The following is a 15,335-nucleotide window of genomic DNA, read 5'->3' as shown; positions in this document are numbered from 1 at the left end:
GAAAATGTAGGTTTAGCTAATTTTTTTCTCATTTCCACAAGGACTGAAGGAGAAAAAGCACCACAAAATTTGTAAAGCAATTTCTCCCGAGTAAAACAATACCCCACATGTGGTAATAAACGGCTGTTTGGACACACGGCAGGGCTGAGAAGGGAAAGAGCGCTATTTGGCTTTTTGAGATCACATTTAGCAGGAATGGTTTGCGGAGGCCATGTCACATTTGCAAAGCCGCTGAGGGGACAAAACAATGAAAACGCCCAAAAAGGGACTCCATTTAGGAAACTACACCTCTTGAGGAATTTTATCTAGGGGTGTAGTAAGCATTTTGACCCCACAGATGTTTCATAGAATTTATTAGAATTGGGCAGTGAAAATAAAAACAGTCCTTTTTCTCAACAAATAAAGGAAAAAAAGAACCCAACATTTGTAAAGCAATTTCTCCCGAGTACGGCAATACCCCATATGTGGTCATAAACTGCTGTTTGGGCAAACGGCAGGGCACAGAAGGGAAGGACCGCCATTTGGAGTGCAGATGTTGCTGGATTGGTTTCTGGGTGCCTGTGGGCCCAAAACAGTGGAAACCCCCTAGAAGTGACCCAATTTTGGAAACTACACCCCTCAATGCATTTACCTAGGGGGGTAGTAAGCATTTTAACCTTGCAGGTGTTTTGTAGAAATTAGTGTGAACTCGATGTTGCAGAGTGAAAATGGTATTTTTTTCATAGATATGCCAATATGTGGTGCCCGGCTTGTGCCACCGTAACAAGACAGCTCTCCAATTATTATGCTGGGTTTCCTGGTTTTAGAAACACCCTACATGGGGCACTAATCTTTTGCCTGGACATTTGACAAGGCTCAGGAGTGAAAGAGTACCATGTAAAATTGAGGCCTAATTTGGTGATTTACAAAGTATTGGTTAACAACTGCAGAGGCTCAGATGTGAAATAATAAAAAGAAACCCCTGAGAAGTGACCCCATTTCGAAGCTACACCCCTCAAGGCATTTGTTAAGGGGTGTAGTGAGTATTTCACCCCACAGTTCTTTTCCATAAATGAATGCACTGCGGATGGTGCAAATTAAAAATTAATATTTTTCCCTAGATATGCCATTTCAGTGGCAAATATGTCATGCCCAGCTTATGACGCTGGAGACACACACCCCAAAAATTGGTAAAAGGGTTCTCCCGGGTATGATGATGCCATATATGTGCAAGGAAACTGCTGTTTGGGCACACTGTAGGGTTCAGATCGGAGGGAACGCCATTTGGCTTTTGGAGAGCGGATTTTGCTTGGTACTATATTTGTTTGAGTATTGCTGGTGTTTCCGTTTATAATGTGGGGGTACATGTAAGCTGGGCAGAGTACCTGAGGGACATAGTCAGGTGGGATGATAATGGGGTAAAAAAAACAATAAAATGATCCATAGATGTGTGTTACGCTGTGAAGCAATCCTTTCTGAACAGGCCAGTGTTGCACTGATGCATGGCGTCCTTTCTTATCCCCCTTTGGGTCCACACTCCGCACCTTTGCAGTTTGGGGAATTTTGCTGGGAAAGTGTTCTCCTGGTATAATGCGGGCACCGTCGCTTCCAGCGGATATGTTTGGGCCCTCCCTTTCCTGGTTCCCTAATTTTAGGTCCTTGATATATCACCTCTTCAAACAGAAGAAATGTTCCCCTCGGGAAGCACAACTGCATATTTTTTATTTTCTGACTTATTGGAGCCATAACTAATTATTTTTTTTCATAGATGTAGTGGTATGAGGGCTGTTTTTTGCGGGACAAGCTGTTGTTATTATTGGTACCGTTCTGGGGTACATGCGACTTTATGATCAATTTTTATCCTATTTTTTGGGAGGCCAGGTAAACAAAAAACCGCAATTCTGGCATAGTTTTATTTAGGTTTTTTTAAACAGAGTTCACCATGCGTTATAAATTACATGTTACCTTTATTCTGCGGGTCAGTACGATTCCGGCGATACCTATTTTATAGGACTTTTTATGTTTTACAACTTTTTGGACAATAAAACTACTTTTGTAAAAATAATGTATTTTTTCTGTCGCCAAGTTGTGAGAACCATAACTTTTTCATTTTTTTGTCGATGGAGCTATATGAGGTCTTGTTTTTTGTGAGACGAGCTATAGTTTTTATAGGTACCATTTTTGGAATACGTGCGACTTTTTGATCACTTTTTATTCCTATATTCAGAGGGCAAAGTGACCGAAAAACAGAAACTCTGGTATAGTTTTTTACGTTTTTTTTTACGCTGTTCACCGCGTGCAATAAATAATATAATATCTTGATACCTCAGGTCGTTACGGTCGCGGCGATACCAAATACGTAAGGTTTATTCTTTTTTTTTCAATAATAAAGGACTTGATAAGAGTAAAAGGGGGATTGTGTTTTGTTTTATTTTATTACTTGAAACTTTTATTGTTTTCAAACTTATATTGTTTTCACTTTTTTATACTTTTTTTTACACTTTTTCTCAAGTCCCCCTAGGGGACTTGAAGGTCCAGCTGTCAGATTTTTTTTTTTCTAATTCAATGCACTACCTACGTAGTGCAATGTATTAGATCTGTCAGTTATTCACTGACAGCAAGCCGATTAGGCTTCGCCTCCCGGCGGGGCCTAATCGGCTTCCGTAATGGCAGAGAAGGAGGCCATTGTGTCTCCTGTTGCCATAGCAGCAGTCGCCAGTCCTGATTGTCTGTCAGGGCTGGCGATCTGCTATTAACCGCTACGATGCAGCAATCACTTTCGATTGCTGCATCGAAGGGGTTATTGGCAGGGATCGGAGCTAGCTCCGGTTCCTGCCATTACAGGTGGATGTCAGCTGTAACATACAGCTGACTTCCACCGCTGATGACGCCGGATCAGCTCCTGACCCGGCGCCATCTTGCCGGCAGCTACGGAAGCCGATCAGGCGCCGCCGCCGGGCGGATCTTGACCGGTTTCCATGCTAGGCAGACCGGGAGGCCAGTATTAGGCCTCCGGTTGCCATTGCAGCCACCGGAACCCCGGCAATTTCATTGCTGGGGTTCCGATGAGCTGCAAACACCTTAAGTGCAGCACTCGCGTTTGAGCGCTGCACTTAAGGGGTTAACGGCGGGGATCAAAGTTAATTTCGGTCCCCGCCGTTACAGTCGGATGTCAGCTGTAAGATACAGCTGAGATCCGACGATGATGGCACCGGCTTAGCTTCTGAGCCGGTGCCAAACATTTGGCGTATGGGTACGGCAAAATGCGGGAACTCATGGCTTTCCATGACGTACCCATACGGCAAATGTCGGGTGGGGTTAAAACCCGAGCCATAGACTTTTTACGGCTCGGGTTTTAACTTGCTGCCCGCGCGACCGGGCAGCTGAATGTCGGGTCTCCAGCTGTCAGTGACTGCCGGGGACCCTGAGGAGAACATAGAAGCAGCTTTCGTTGCTTCTGTCTTCTCCGATGTCTTTTTACACAGCGCTCAATGAACGCTCTGTATAGGAATAGAGACAGCAGCAGCGGCGCTGTCTCTATTCCTCCCGGTGATCATGTGACTAGTCACATGATCGCCGGGTGCCGTTAGTGACAGACTGCTGCTGGGTCTTACAAGCAAAGCCCAGCAAAGCCCTATTAGTGACAATCGTCACTATGAGAGGGCTAAATTCCCCTGTAACTGGGGCTGCTGTGCAGCTCCAGTTACAGGGGAAAAGCATGGTGTAAAAGAAAGAAAAAAAATATATAAAGTTCCCCAAAGGTCTTTTTTGACCTTTGAAGGACAGACTATAGTAATAAAAAAATAGTAAAGTAAAGTGCAAAAAAAAATTAAATAATAGATACACATAAAATACCCACCCCCAAAAAAAACGTTCCCCCACACCAATCATTGTTGTAACGCTAGCGCTGACCCAATTACCTTAATATAGACATGTAATATATTAAAATTTACGGTAGACAATGATGATCCCAAATAAAAGGTCTATTTTAGGGTAAAACTATGTTATTACCAAAATAAAATAGCTGAAACGTAAAAAAGATTATTTTTTTACTATTATTTTCAAACTTTATGAATAAAAATTCTAAAATAGCAAAAAAGGTGTGTATAAAAATGATACAAAAAGAAACCTGCATTGTCTATGGAAAAAACTTCGCAAAAATCACGTCGTTAGCCCAACAAATAAAAAAGTTATAGCCATTTAACTAACACGTGCTAAAAATGGCTAAACGGTGTCTGGTCCTGAAGGCGCAAAATAGCCTGGTCCTGAACTGGTTAATCTCACTCAATGATGTAGCATCTAGTATTTTCGGCACAATGGTTTATTGGCAACTACTGTATAAGGTATTGCATTGTTACTACGAATAAAATATCACAGGAAAGAGAATCTTGATGTATGTCATGCTCAGGTTTCAAATGTATCATCACCAGTTGCAAAAAAACTGGCTCATTATATTTCTAAACCTTTTCCTCGGGATAACATTGTTTCAACATTTTGTAACCCATTAACCCTTTCAGGACCTAGCTCATTTTGGCCTTCAGGACCAGCTCCATTTTTTCAAATCTGACGTGTCATTTTATGTGATAATACATCTGGAATGCTTTTGCCTATCCAAGCGATTCTGCGATTCTGAGTTTTCTCGTGACATATTGTACTTTATGTTAGTGGAAAAATGTGGTCAATAAATTCATTGCTTATTTGTGAAAAACACTTAAATGTAAAGAAAATTTGCAAAAATTTTGATTTGGGATAGGGTTTTTTTTTTACTTTAAATATATTATATATTTTTTTCACTAATAATAACTTTATTTACTGTTTTAAAAAAAAAAAAAACTTTTATTAGTCCCCCTAGGGAACTTGAACCAGCGATCATTAGATCGCTGGTACAATACACTGCAATACAAATGTATTGCAGTATAATGTCATTTTTACAGGCTCCTGTAACAGAGCTGTCGCTGTTCCTGTCCGTTAGTCCCGACTGTGCTATTGATTCCGCCAAAAAAACAGTAACCTTATGGAACGGAGACAAACGGAAACCATTGCCAACGGAAACATTACCACTGAAATCAATGGTAATGCAAACGGAAGCTATGCTTTCCGTTTGCCTTTCCGTTCATGGTTTCCTCCGATGGAAAGGTCTGATGGAACCCATCAACGGAAACCAAATGCTCATGTGAACACACCCTTACTGTATCAATAATGCAGTCAATTTAGAAGGTGGTGTGCAGAGAACTACATCGCTGATTTCTAGCGCGTCCAGGAGTGTTGCAAGCCCCAAAGCATATGTCTCCCCTCTCACACAAAAAAATTATCTATATACATATACAGTTATTAAATCATACCACTATACCAGATGAAAAATTACCTGCATACTGTTACTGAACACAACTAAATATTATAAGACCAATAATATCAATAATAACACAATATAAGGTCCAAATAATACTGCCACACCATAGCCACATAGTGACTAAATAATACCCCATACTATTACAAAATAATATCTCCACACCATAACCACATAGCGACTGAATAAGACCCCCATACTGTTACTGAATAATAACACCACACCATAACCAGATAGTGACTAAATTATACCCCCATACTGTTACTGAATAATACCGCCACACCATATCCACCTAGTGAATGAATAATTCCCCCAAACTGTTACTGATTAAAAAACACTATGGTAATGCAGGTAAGCCAAGACAATTGATAGTTGTAGGGGATTCTATAATCAGGAAGACGGATAGAATAATTTGTCGCCAAGACCGCCTCAACCGAATGATTTGCTGTCTCCCTGGTGCCAGGGTTCGGCATGTGGTGGAAAGGGTGGACAAATTGCTGGGAGGGGCTGGTGATGATCCAGCTGTTGTGGTCCATGTCGGTACCAACGACAGAATAAATGGTAGGTGGAGGAGCCTTAAGAATAATTTTAAAGAACTAGGCTACAAGCTGAAGGGAAGGACCTCCAAGGTTGTATTCTCAGGAATACTGCCTGTGCCATGCGCATCACAGGAAAGACAGCGGGAGCTCAGGGAGTTAAATGCATGGCTTAAGTCTTGGTGTAGAGGAGAAGGCTTTGGGTTCCTAGAGCACTGGGCAAACTGTATTCTGCAGATGATTTGCACCTAAATGGAAGGGGGTCCGCTGTGCTGGGGGTGAGAATTCTAGCTGGGGTGGCGGAGTGTTTAAACTAGGGCTGAGGAGGGAGGCCAATGTAGAAAATAAAGGGGTAGTTAGGTTAGACAGGGGTCAGACTATATTGGTCGGGGGAGAAACAGACGGTGGGGAGAGGACTAGGCAACAAGATAAGGAGATCCTTTCGTTACAAAACAGCAGTGAAAATAAAAAGGCCCAAATGTCAAATAATCACATTTCTGATACTGAAAGTGAAACATTTAAAGGCAAGTTAAAGTGTATGTTCACAAATGCAAGAAGTCTAGCAAGCAAAATGGGGGAGCTGGAGGCCTTGATACTGGAAGAAGATATAGATATAGTTGGTGTTGCTGAGACATGGCTGGACCTTTTCACATGATTGGGCTGTAAATCTACATGGTTTTACACTGTTTCGGAAAGACAGGGCAAATAGGAAAAGTGGTGGTGTATGTCTGTATGTGAGAAGCGATATGAAGGTGAGTGTGAATGAGACATTAGAGGGTGAAGATTGTGAGGAGGTTGAAACCTTGTGGGTGGAATTACAAAGGGAGGTAAACACTGATAAAATTACTTTTGGTATAATCTATAGACCCCCCAATATAACTGAAGAGATAGAAGGACAAATATATAAACAGATGGAGCGGGCTGCACAGGCGGGTACTGTTGTGATAATGGGAGATTTTAATTGGTGTCATGGTTCAGCTTCAACTGCAAAGGGGAGACATTTCCTCAACCTGTTGCAGGAAAATTTTATGGGCCAGTTTGTGGAAGACCCGACTAGAGGTGAAGCTCTTTTGGATCTGGTAATTTCTAATAATGCAGAGCTTGTTGGGAATGTCAATGTTCGGGAAAACCTTGGTAACAGTGATCATAATATAGTAATATTTTACCTATACTGTAAAAAACAAACACAGGCTGGGAGGGCAAAAACACTTAATTTTAAGAAGGCCAATTTCCCCAGGAGGAGGGCTGCATTCAGGATATAGACTGGGAAGAACTAATGTTAAATAATGGGACAAATGATAAATGGGAGATTTTCAAATCTACTTTGGGTAATTATAGTGCAAAATTTATTCCTGCAGGTAACAAGTATAAACGAGTAAAATGAAACCCCACATGGCTTACACCTTCTGTAAAAAGGGCAATACGTGACAAAAAAAGGGCATTTAAAAATACAAATCTGAGGGTACAGCAGTAGCCTTTGTAAAATATAAAGAGCTTAATAAAATCTGTAAAAAGATAATAAATTCAGCAAAAATACAAAATGAAAGGCAGGTGGCCAAGGATAGTAAAACAAATCCTAAAAAATTCTTCAAGCATATAACTGCAAAAAAGCCAAGGTCTGAACATGTAGGACCCTTAGATAGTGGTAATGGGGAGTTGGTCACAGGGGATCAAGAGAAGGCAAAGTTACTAAATGGGTTCCTCCACTCTGTATATACAACAGAAGAAGGAGCAGCTGATGTAGCCGCTGCCAGTGCTGTTAATATATCAGTTGATATACTGAATTGGATGAATGTAGATATGGTGCAAGCTAAATTAAATAAAATAAATGTACACAAGGCCCCGGGACCAGATGGGTTACACTCTAGAGTTCTTAAGGAGCTTAGTTCAGTTATTTCTGTCCCCCTCTTCATAATATTTAGAGAGTGTCTCATGACTGGTATAGTGCCAAGGGACTGGCGCAGGGCAAATGTGGTGCCTATTTTCAAAAAGGGCTCCAGGTCTTCGCAGGGTAATTATAGACCAGTAAGCTTAACATCAATTGTGGGGAAAATGTTTGAGGGGCTATTGAGGGACTATATACAGAATTATGTGACAATAAATAGTATTATAAGTGACAGCCAGCACGGTTTTACAAAGGACAGAAGCTGTCAAACCAACCTGATTTGTTTTTATGAAGAGGTAAGCAGAAGCCTAGACAGAGGGGCCGCTGTGGATATAGTGTTTTTGGACTTTGCAAAGGCATTTGACACTGTCCCCCATAGACATCTAATGGGTAAATTAAGGACTATAGGTTTAGAAAGTATAGTTTGTAATTGGATTGAGAATTGGCTCAAGGACCGTATCCAGAGAGTTGTGGTCAATGATTCCTACTCTGAATGGAACCCCAGTTATAAGTGGTGTACCCCAGGGTTCAGTGCTGGGACCACTATTATTCAACTTATTTATTAATGATAGAGAAGATGGGATTAATAGCACTATTTCTATTTTTGCAGATGACACCAAGCTATGCAATATAGTTCCGACTATGGAAGATGTTTGTGAATTGCAGGCAAACAAACTAAGTGTTTGGGCATCCACTTGGCAAATTAAGTTTAATGTAGATAAATGTAAAGTTATGCACCTGGGTATGAACAACCTGCATGCATCATATGTCCTAGGGGGAGCTACACTGGGGGAGTCACTTGATGAGAAGGATCTGGGTGTAATTGTAAATCATAAACTAAATGACAGCATGCAGTGTCAATCAGCTGCTTCAAAGGCCAGCAAAATATTGTCGTGTATCAAAAGAGGCATGGACTCGCGGGACAGGGATGTAATATTACCACTTTACAAAGCATTAGTGAGGCCTCATCTAGAATATGCAGTCCAGTTCTGGGCTCCAGTTCATAGAAAGGATGCTCTGGAGTTGGAAAAAATACAAAGAAGAGCAACGAAGCTAATAAGGGGCATGGAGAATCTAAGTTATGAGGAAAGATTAAAAGAACTAAACCTATTTAGCCTTGAGAAAAGACGACTAAGGGGGGACATGATTAACTTATATAAATATATGAATGGCACGTACAAAAAATATGGTGAAATCCTGTTCCATGTAAAACCCCCTCAAAAAACAAGGGGGCACTCCCTCCGTCTGGAAAAAGAAAGGTTCAACCTGCAGAGGCGACAAGCCTTCTTTACTTTGAGAACGGTGAATCTATGGAATAGCCTACCGTAGGAGCTGGTCACAGCAGGGACAGTAGATGGCTTTAAAAAAGTCTTAGATAATTTCCTAGAACAAAAAAATATTAGCTCCTATGTGTAGACATTTTTTACTTCCCCTTTCCCATCCCACTTCCCCTTTCCATCCCTTGGTTGAACTTGATGGACATGTGTCTTTTTTCAACCGTACAAACTATGTAACTATGTAACTATGCAAAGACCAATATTATCACCGCATAGTGACCATATAGTGGTAGATGCCAGTTATACACAGGAGCTCTGCAGAAGATATAACTGATTACAACACATTTATATCTTGTGACTCACAGGTGATTTTTCTCTGATTAGATTAGTTCACTTTCCCTTTTTTTCTCCATCTGGCCCAGACCACTGTGACGACTTATTCCAGCCATGACTCATCTCTGCAGAATTTGACACACAGACATGTTGATTTATTGCTTTTCCAGCACCCTCCCCACCTATACCCCATCCTCTAAACAAACTTGTATTCCACAGTGCCCCAGACATGTATAACGATCGACTCAATAAAATTGTCTCATCAGTAACCATGCCCCCTTTGTACCCCCACAGTAATAATGCCCCCTTTGTGCCCCCTGTAGATAGCACCTCACACAGCCCCTTTTAGATAGCATGAGACACGGCCCCCCTGTAGATAGCGCCACAGTCCTCACCCCTTGCATATATTGCCATACAGCCCCCTAGTAGATAGTGCCACACAACCCCCTCTTGTATATAGTGCCACACAGCCCCCCTTGCATATAGTGCCACACAGCCCCCCTCATATATAGTACAACACAGCCCCCCCTCGTAAATAGTGCAACACAGCCCCCCCTTGTATATAGTGCCACACAGCCCCCCTCCCTTGTATATAGTGCCACAAAGCCCCCCCTTGTATATAGCAGCACACAGCCGCCCGTGTATATAGTATAGTGCCACACAGCCCCCCCTTGTGTATAGTGCCACACAGCGTCGCTCCCTTTTATATAGTGCCACACAGCCCCCCCTTGTATATAGTGCCACACAGACCCTCTCCCTTGTATATACTGTCACACAGCACCCCTCTCTTGTATATAGTGCCACACAGCCCTAAAAAAAAAAAAAAATATTGTACTCACCCTGCCCCGTTCCCGCGACGGACGGAGGGATGTGCAGCCTCCGGGCGGGTTACTTGCGCAGACCAGCGCATGATGCGGTGATGTCATCACGCCGGCCTGCACAGGGAGTCTTCCTAGCGCCTTATATGATGCAAATACAAGTGAATGTAGCTGTCGCTAGCACCGGGGCCCTCTCCGGTGCTAGCGACACCACCGGGCATGAGGGGGCCCGTGCAATAAATGTTATGATGATCTTCTAGGAGTGTATCGAATCGCTCTCAGGGTCTTTAACGCCAAGACAATAGTATTGTCAAAGTGACAGCAACATACATGGTTACTATGGGTAAAAAGATGGTAGGTGATAGTAACAAACAGCCTGTTTAAAACACACTGCACTGTCTGATTTTTTTATGCTTACGCTTTTAAAAGCAAAAATAAAAAATGGTTAAAAAATTATCCCTTTTTGGGATGTACACATGGTGGTATCGGAACAAGCAATGGCTTCTTAACAAGCAGTCCAAAAATTATCCCTTTTTGGGGCCAGACACAGCAATGTTCATACACTTACGGTAGTTTTGGAAGAAACAAATTATTATTTTTTTTTAAATTGCCACTCGGACACAATCTGAGGTATAACGGCGCTGTATAATTGCTTGATGCAGCATAATAGGTGCCACTATTATAATCAATTAGATCTATGCAAAACAATGAGTCCCATCACAGGACAGCACACTATCAGCACCTATCAGCACCACTTAAAGGAACAGTGTCACGAAAAAAAAAATTTTTACATCAGTTTGATTTTAGTGTTTTATTAAAATGTTTTATATTTATTTGTGTGTTTATGTTTTACTTTTTTTTATTTTTTCACTTTTTCTTCCCTATGGGGGCTGCCATTTTTTTTCCCATTTCTGTATGTGTCGATTAACGACACATACAGACATGGAATATGGCAGCTACAGTCCCATAGTGAATGCGAACGGGGTCCGTTCCATCCACTATGCTGTACGCCGTCTGTGTGGGAACGGCGCATGCGGCGCTCCCACACAGTCCAAGTTGAACTGTGCGCCGTCCGGCGCCATTTTCCTGTAGACCGGAAGTCGCGGCCGGACAGTAAGATTACTACTTCCGGTCGCGGCTTCCGGACTTGTGCACTTGGAGCGGCGGTAGCAGACGGAGCGGACGGACCGGAGGGAGCGGCGGCGACTGGAGCAGGTAAGTTATTTCTGTGTATGTAAGTGTTTTACTGTGTGTTTACTAGTGTATGTAAACCTACTACACTGTGTGTTAGCTCAAAAAATGGTGACACACAGTGTAGGAGGTTTGACCGTTCAATCCCCTCATTTCTCCCGGCACTAGCCAGGATAAAGGAGGGGGGATTCTGAGAGCTCACTAGAGCGAGTGAGTTTTCTAAAATTTTGCAGCATAAAGCAATGTGGTTGCTTTACCACATGCAATGCTGCAATTTTGGGAATTGCTCCATCTAGTGACCAGCACTGGGAAATATTATAAATTAGAATCTAATTTATAATATTTTTTGACTCGTGAAAAAAATTAAAAAAATTAGAACAATGTTTAATCACCTATACACTAATTGTTTAACAAAAAAAAAAAATACTTTTTTTTTCTAGCGTCACATTCCCTTTAAAGAAAACCTGTCACTTGGACAGAAACTGAAGTATAACAACGCTATATAAATGCTTGACGCAGAACAATATGCCAATTTTGGTGGCACTATTAGATACATGCAATATAACGTCACATTGACGGTTTCACTAAGCAGTGGCATGCTACCAGCACAAGGATTTTTATTATTGAAGATTAGTGAATGATTTGATGAAGATTGGTGATTCACAAATTAGTGTAAGAATTTTATAGCTGCAGTAGCACTCACTCACAGCAAAGGCTGCCTGTGTCTGCCTAACTAACATACTGAGTCTCTCTTTCTCTCTCTCTCTCTCTCTCTCTCTCTCTCTCTCTCTCCCTCTCCCCTCTCTCTCTCTCCACTCTCTCTCTCTCCCCTCTCTCTACTCTCTCTCTCTCTTCTCCTTTCTCTCTCCTTATAGTGTCTATGACTCATATTACTGTCATTCACTGAATCATCAGTGACTCGCACCTATACCCGTCATGATTGGCTGTGCTAGAAGGAGGGCTTCATGCAAGGCATTATGTCGAAGCCATTGTGTGGAAACCTGCTGTTCAAGGTCATGTGATCTTTTTTCCTTGTCTTCTTCTGATATGTAAAATGGCGGCCACCATTTTTAGCGATTCGTACAGGACAAATCCCAAAAGTTTTGAATTGCTAAATTTCTAAACTTTTGGCAAATTTGTAATGAATATGATTCGTGTAGAATCGATTCAATCATCTCTACCCGGGAATCTATGGACAGCCCTGAGACCCACAAGTTGCGGCCAATAGAATAAACCTTGACTCGATCCATGAAAATTCCTGCAAAGGAGATGATATAGCCCACGGACGGGAGAATAATGAGTTTTCGGATATTGGGAGAATATTAAGATATTATGAAGGTAGACCAGGACAAACTAATTAAAAAAATCGCTAAAGATGTAATTCACAAATTGTTGGAAAAAAGCAGGGGCATTGCAGAGACCGAATGGCATGACCAAGTATTCCCATGCCCATCCAAGGTGTTAAAGGTGGTTTTTCTACTCGTGCCCTTCCTTGATCTAGATTAAATTGTAGGGCTCACGCAGATCAAATTTTTTAAATAATGAGCTCCCTTAATGCTATCAAACAATTCTGAGATCATTGGTAGCGGGTATCTGTTCTTCAAAATAATCTTGTTCAGATGATGAGGATTAATACATGGCCCAGGGGCGTTGCTAGGGTCTTAAAAGATCAGGGGCACAACCGCCGAGACATATATTTAGATACATGGCCCTAGCAGACAGTATCACACATGATAGACTTAGCTCTCATTCAGACGAGCGTGAATTTCGTCCGTGTGCTATGCATTGAAATAACGCACAGCACACAGACCCGTTGATTTCAATGGGGCTATTCACACATGCGTGAGTTTTCACACAGCGAGTGTCCCTTGCATTAAACTCACTGCATTTCCTATATTGGTGCATTTTCACGCACCTAGTCGCCCATTGAAGTCAATGGTTGCGTGAAAATCACAGACAGCACACGAACGACATGTTTCACGCATCAATTACATTGAAAAAAAAAGTGCTTGCAAGTGCGTGAAAAATTTGTGCCACATGCAAAGTACACTGATGCAAAATGCAACGCACACGACCAGATTTACGCACGTTTTTTTTACACACGTAAATCTGTCATGCTTGTGTAAATGTAGCCTTAGATACAGCTCCCCAGCAGTGAGTATCCTTGTATTAACCCTCAGGGGCAAATTTGGCATTTTTGGGGCACCAAGCAAAGTTATGTCTCGGGGCTCTAATCAAAGACACCTGTAGAGAGTTTCCCACACAATGCCCCCTGTATATAGTGTCACAACCCCCCTGTATGGTTCCACACACAGTCCCCCTGCCATACATCCCCCTTGTAGACAGTGCCATGCAGTCTCCCGTAGGCAGTTAGACATACCCTCCTTGTCTCAGCAGACAGTATCATACATGATAGGCTTAGATACATTTCCCCAGCAGACAGTGGCATACATGATGTATTTAGCCTTGAAAAAAGACGACTAAGGGGGGACATGATTAACTTATATAAATATATTAATGGCACATACAAAAAATATGGTGAAATCCTGTTCTATGTAAAACCCCCTTTAAAAAACAAGGGGCACTCCATCTGGAGAAAAAAAGGTTCAATCTGCATAGGCGACAAGCCTTCTTTACTGTGAGAACTGTGAATCTATGGAATAGTCTACCGCAGGAGCTGGTCGCAGCAGGGACAGTAGATGGCTTTAAAAAGGCTTAGATAATTTCCTAGAACAAAAAAAAAATATTAGCTCCTATGTGTAGAAATGTTTCCCTTCCCTTTTTTCATCTCTTGGTTGAACGTGATGGGCATGTGTCTTTTTTCAACTGTACTAACTATGTAACTATGCATGTAACTATGATAGGCATAGTTCTGTGTGATTCTAAATAAATTTGCCATACGTGACCTGATTGCCCTGAAAACTTGTGTTTGACTCTCTGGTGTCTTCTAGGGCTGTATCCAACCTCTTTCAAACTCTTTAACCCCTTAAGGACGCAGCCTAGTTTTGGCCTTAAGGCTCAGAGCCCATTTTTCAAATCTGACATATTTCACTTTATGTGGTAATAACGTCGGAATGCTTAAACCTACCCAAGCGATTCTGAGATTGTTTTCTCGTGACACATTGGGCTTCATGTTCGTGGTAAAATTTGGTCGATATATTCAGTGTTTATTGGTGAAAAATTGCAAAATTTAGAGAAAATTTTGAAAAAATTGCATTTTTCAGAATTTAAATGCATCTGCTTGTAAAACAGACGGTTATACCACCCAAAATAGTTACTAGTTCACATTTCCCATATGTCTACTTTAGATTGGCATCGTTTTTTGAACATTCTTTTATTTTTCTTGGACGTTACAAGGCTTAGAACATAAACAGCAATTTCTCATATTTTTAAGAAAATTTCAAAAGCCTTTTTTTTAAGGTACCTCTTGAGTTCTGAAGTGGCTTTGTGGGGCCTATGTATTAGAAACCCTCATAAAACACCCCATTTTAAAAACTAGACCCCTCAAAGTATTCAAAACAGCAGTTATAAAGTTTTTTAACCCTTCAGGCATTTCACAGGAATTAAAGCAAAGTGGAGGTGAAATTTGCAAATTTCATTTTTCTTGCTGAATTTCAATTTTATTCATTTTTTTTTCTGTAACACAGAAGGTTTTACCAGAGAAACACTACTAAATATGTATTTTCCAGATTCTGCAGTTTTTAGAAATGTCCCACATGTGGCCCTACTGCGCTCGTGGACTAAAAGACAAGCCCTAGAAGCAAAGAAGCACCTAGTGCATTTTGAGTCCTCTTTTTTATTAGAATATATTTTAGGCAGCATGCCAGGTTTGAAGAGGTGTTGAGGTGCCAAAACAGTAGGAATCCCCCAATAGTGACCCCATTTTGTAAACTACACCCCTCAAGGAATTCATTTAGGGTTGTTGTTACCATTTTGACCGCACATTTTTTTCACAGCACGTATTTGAAT

The sequence above is a fragment of the Rhinoderma darwinii genome, chromosome 1 (assembly GCF_050947455.1).
Source record: "Rhinoderma darwinii isolate aRhiDar2 chromosome 1, aRhiDar2.hap1, whole genome shotgun sequence".
Lineage (NCBI taxonomy): Eukaryota > Metazoa > Chordata > Amphibia > Anura > Rhinodermatidae > Rhinoderma > Rhinoderma darwinii.
The sequence above is the reverse complement of the archived record's forward strand: the minus strand, read 5'-3'. Positions refer to the sequence as shown.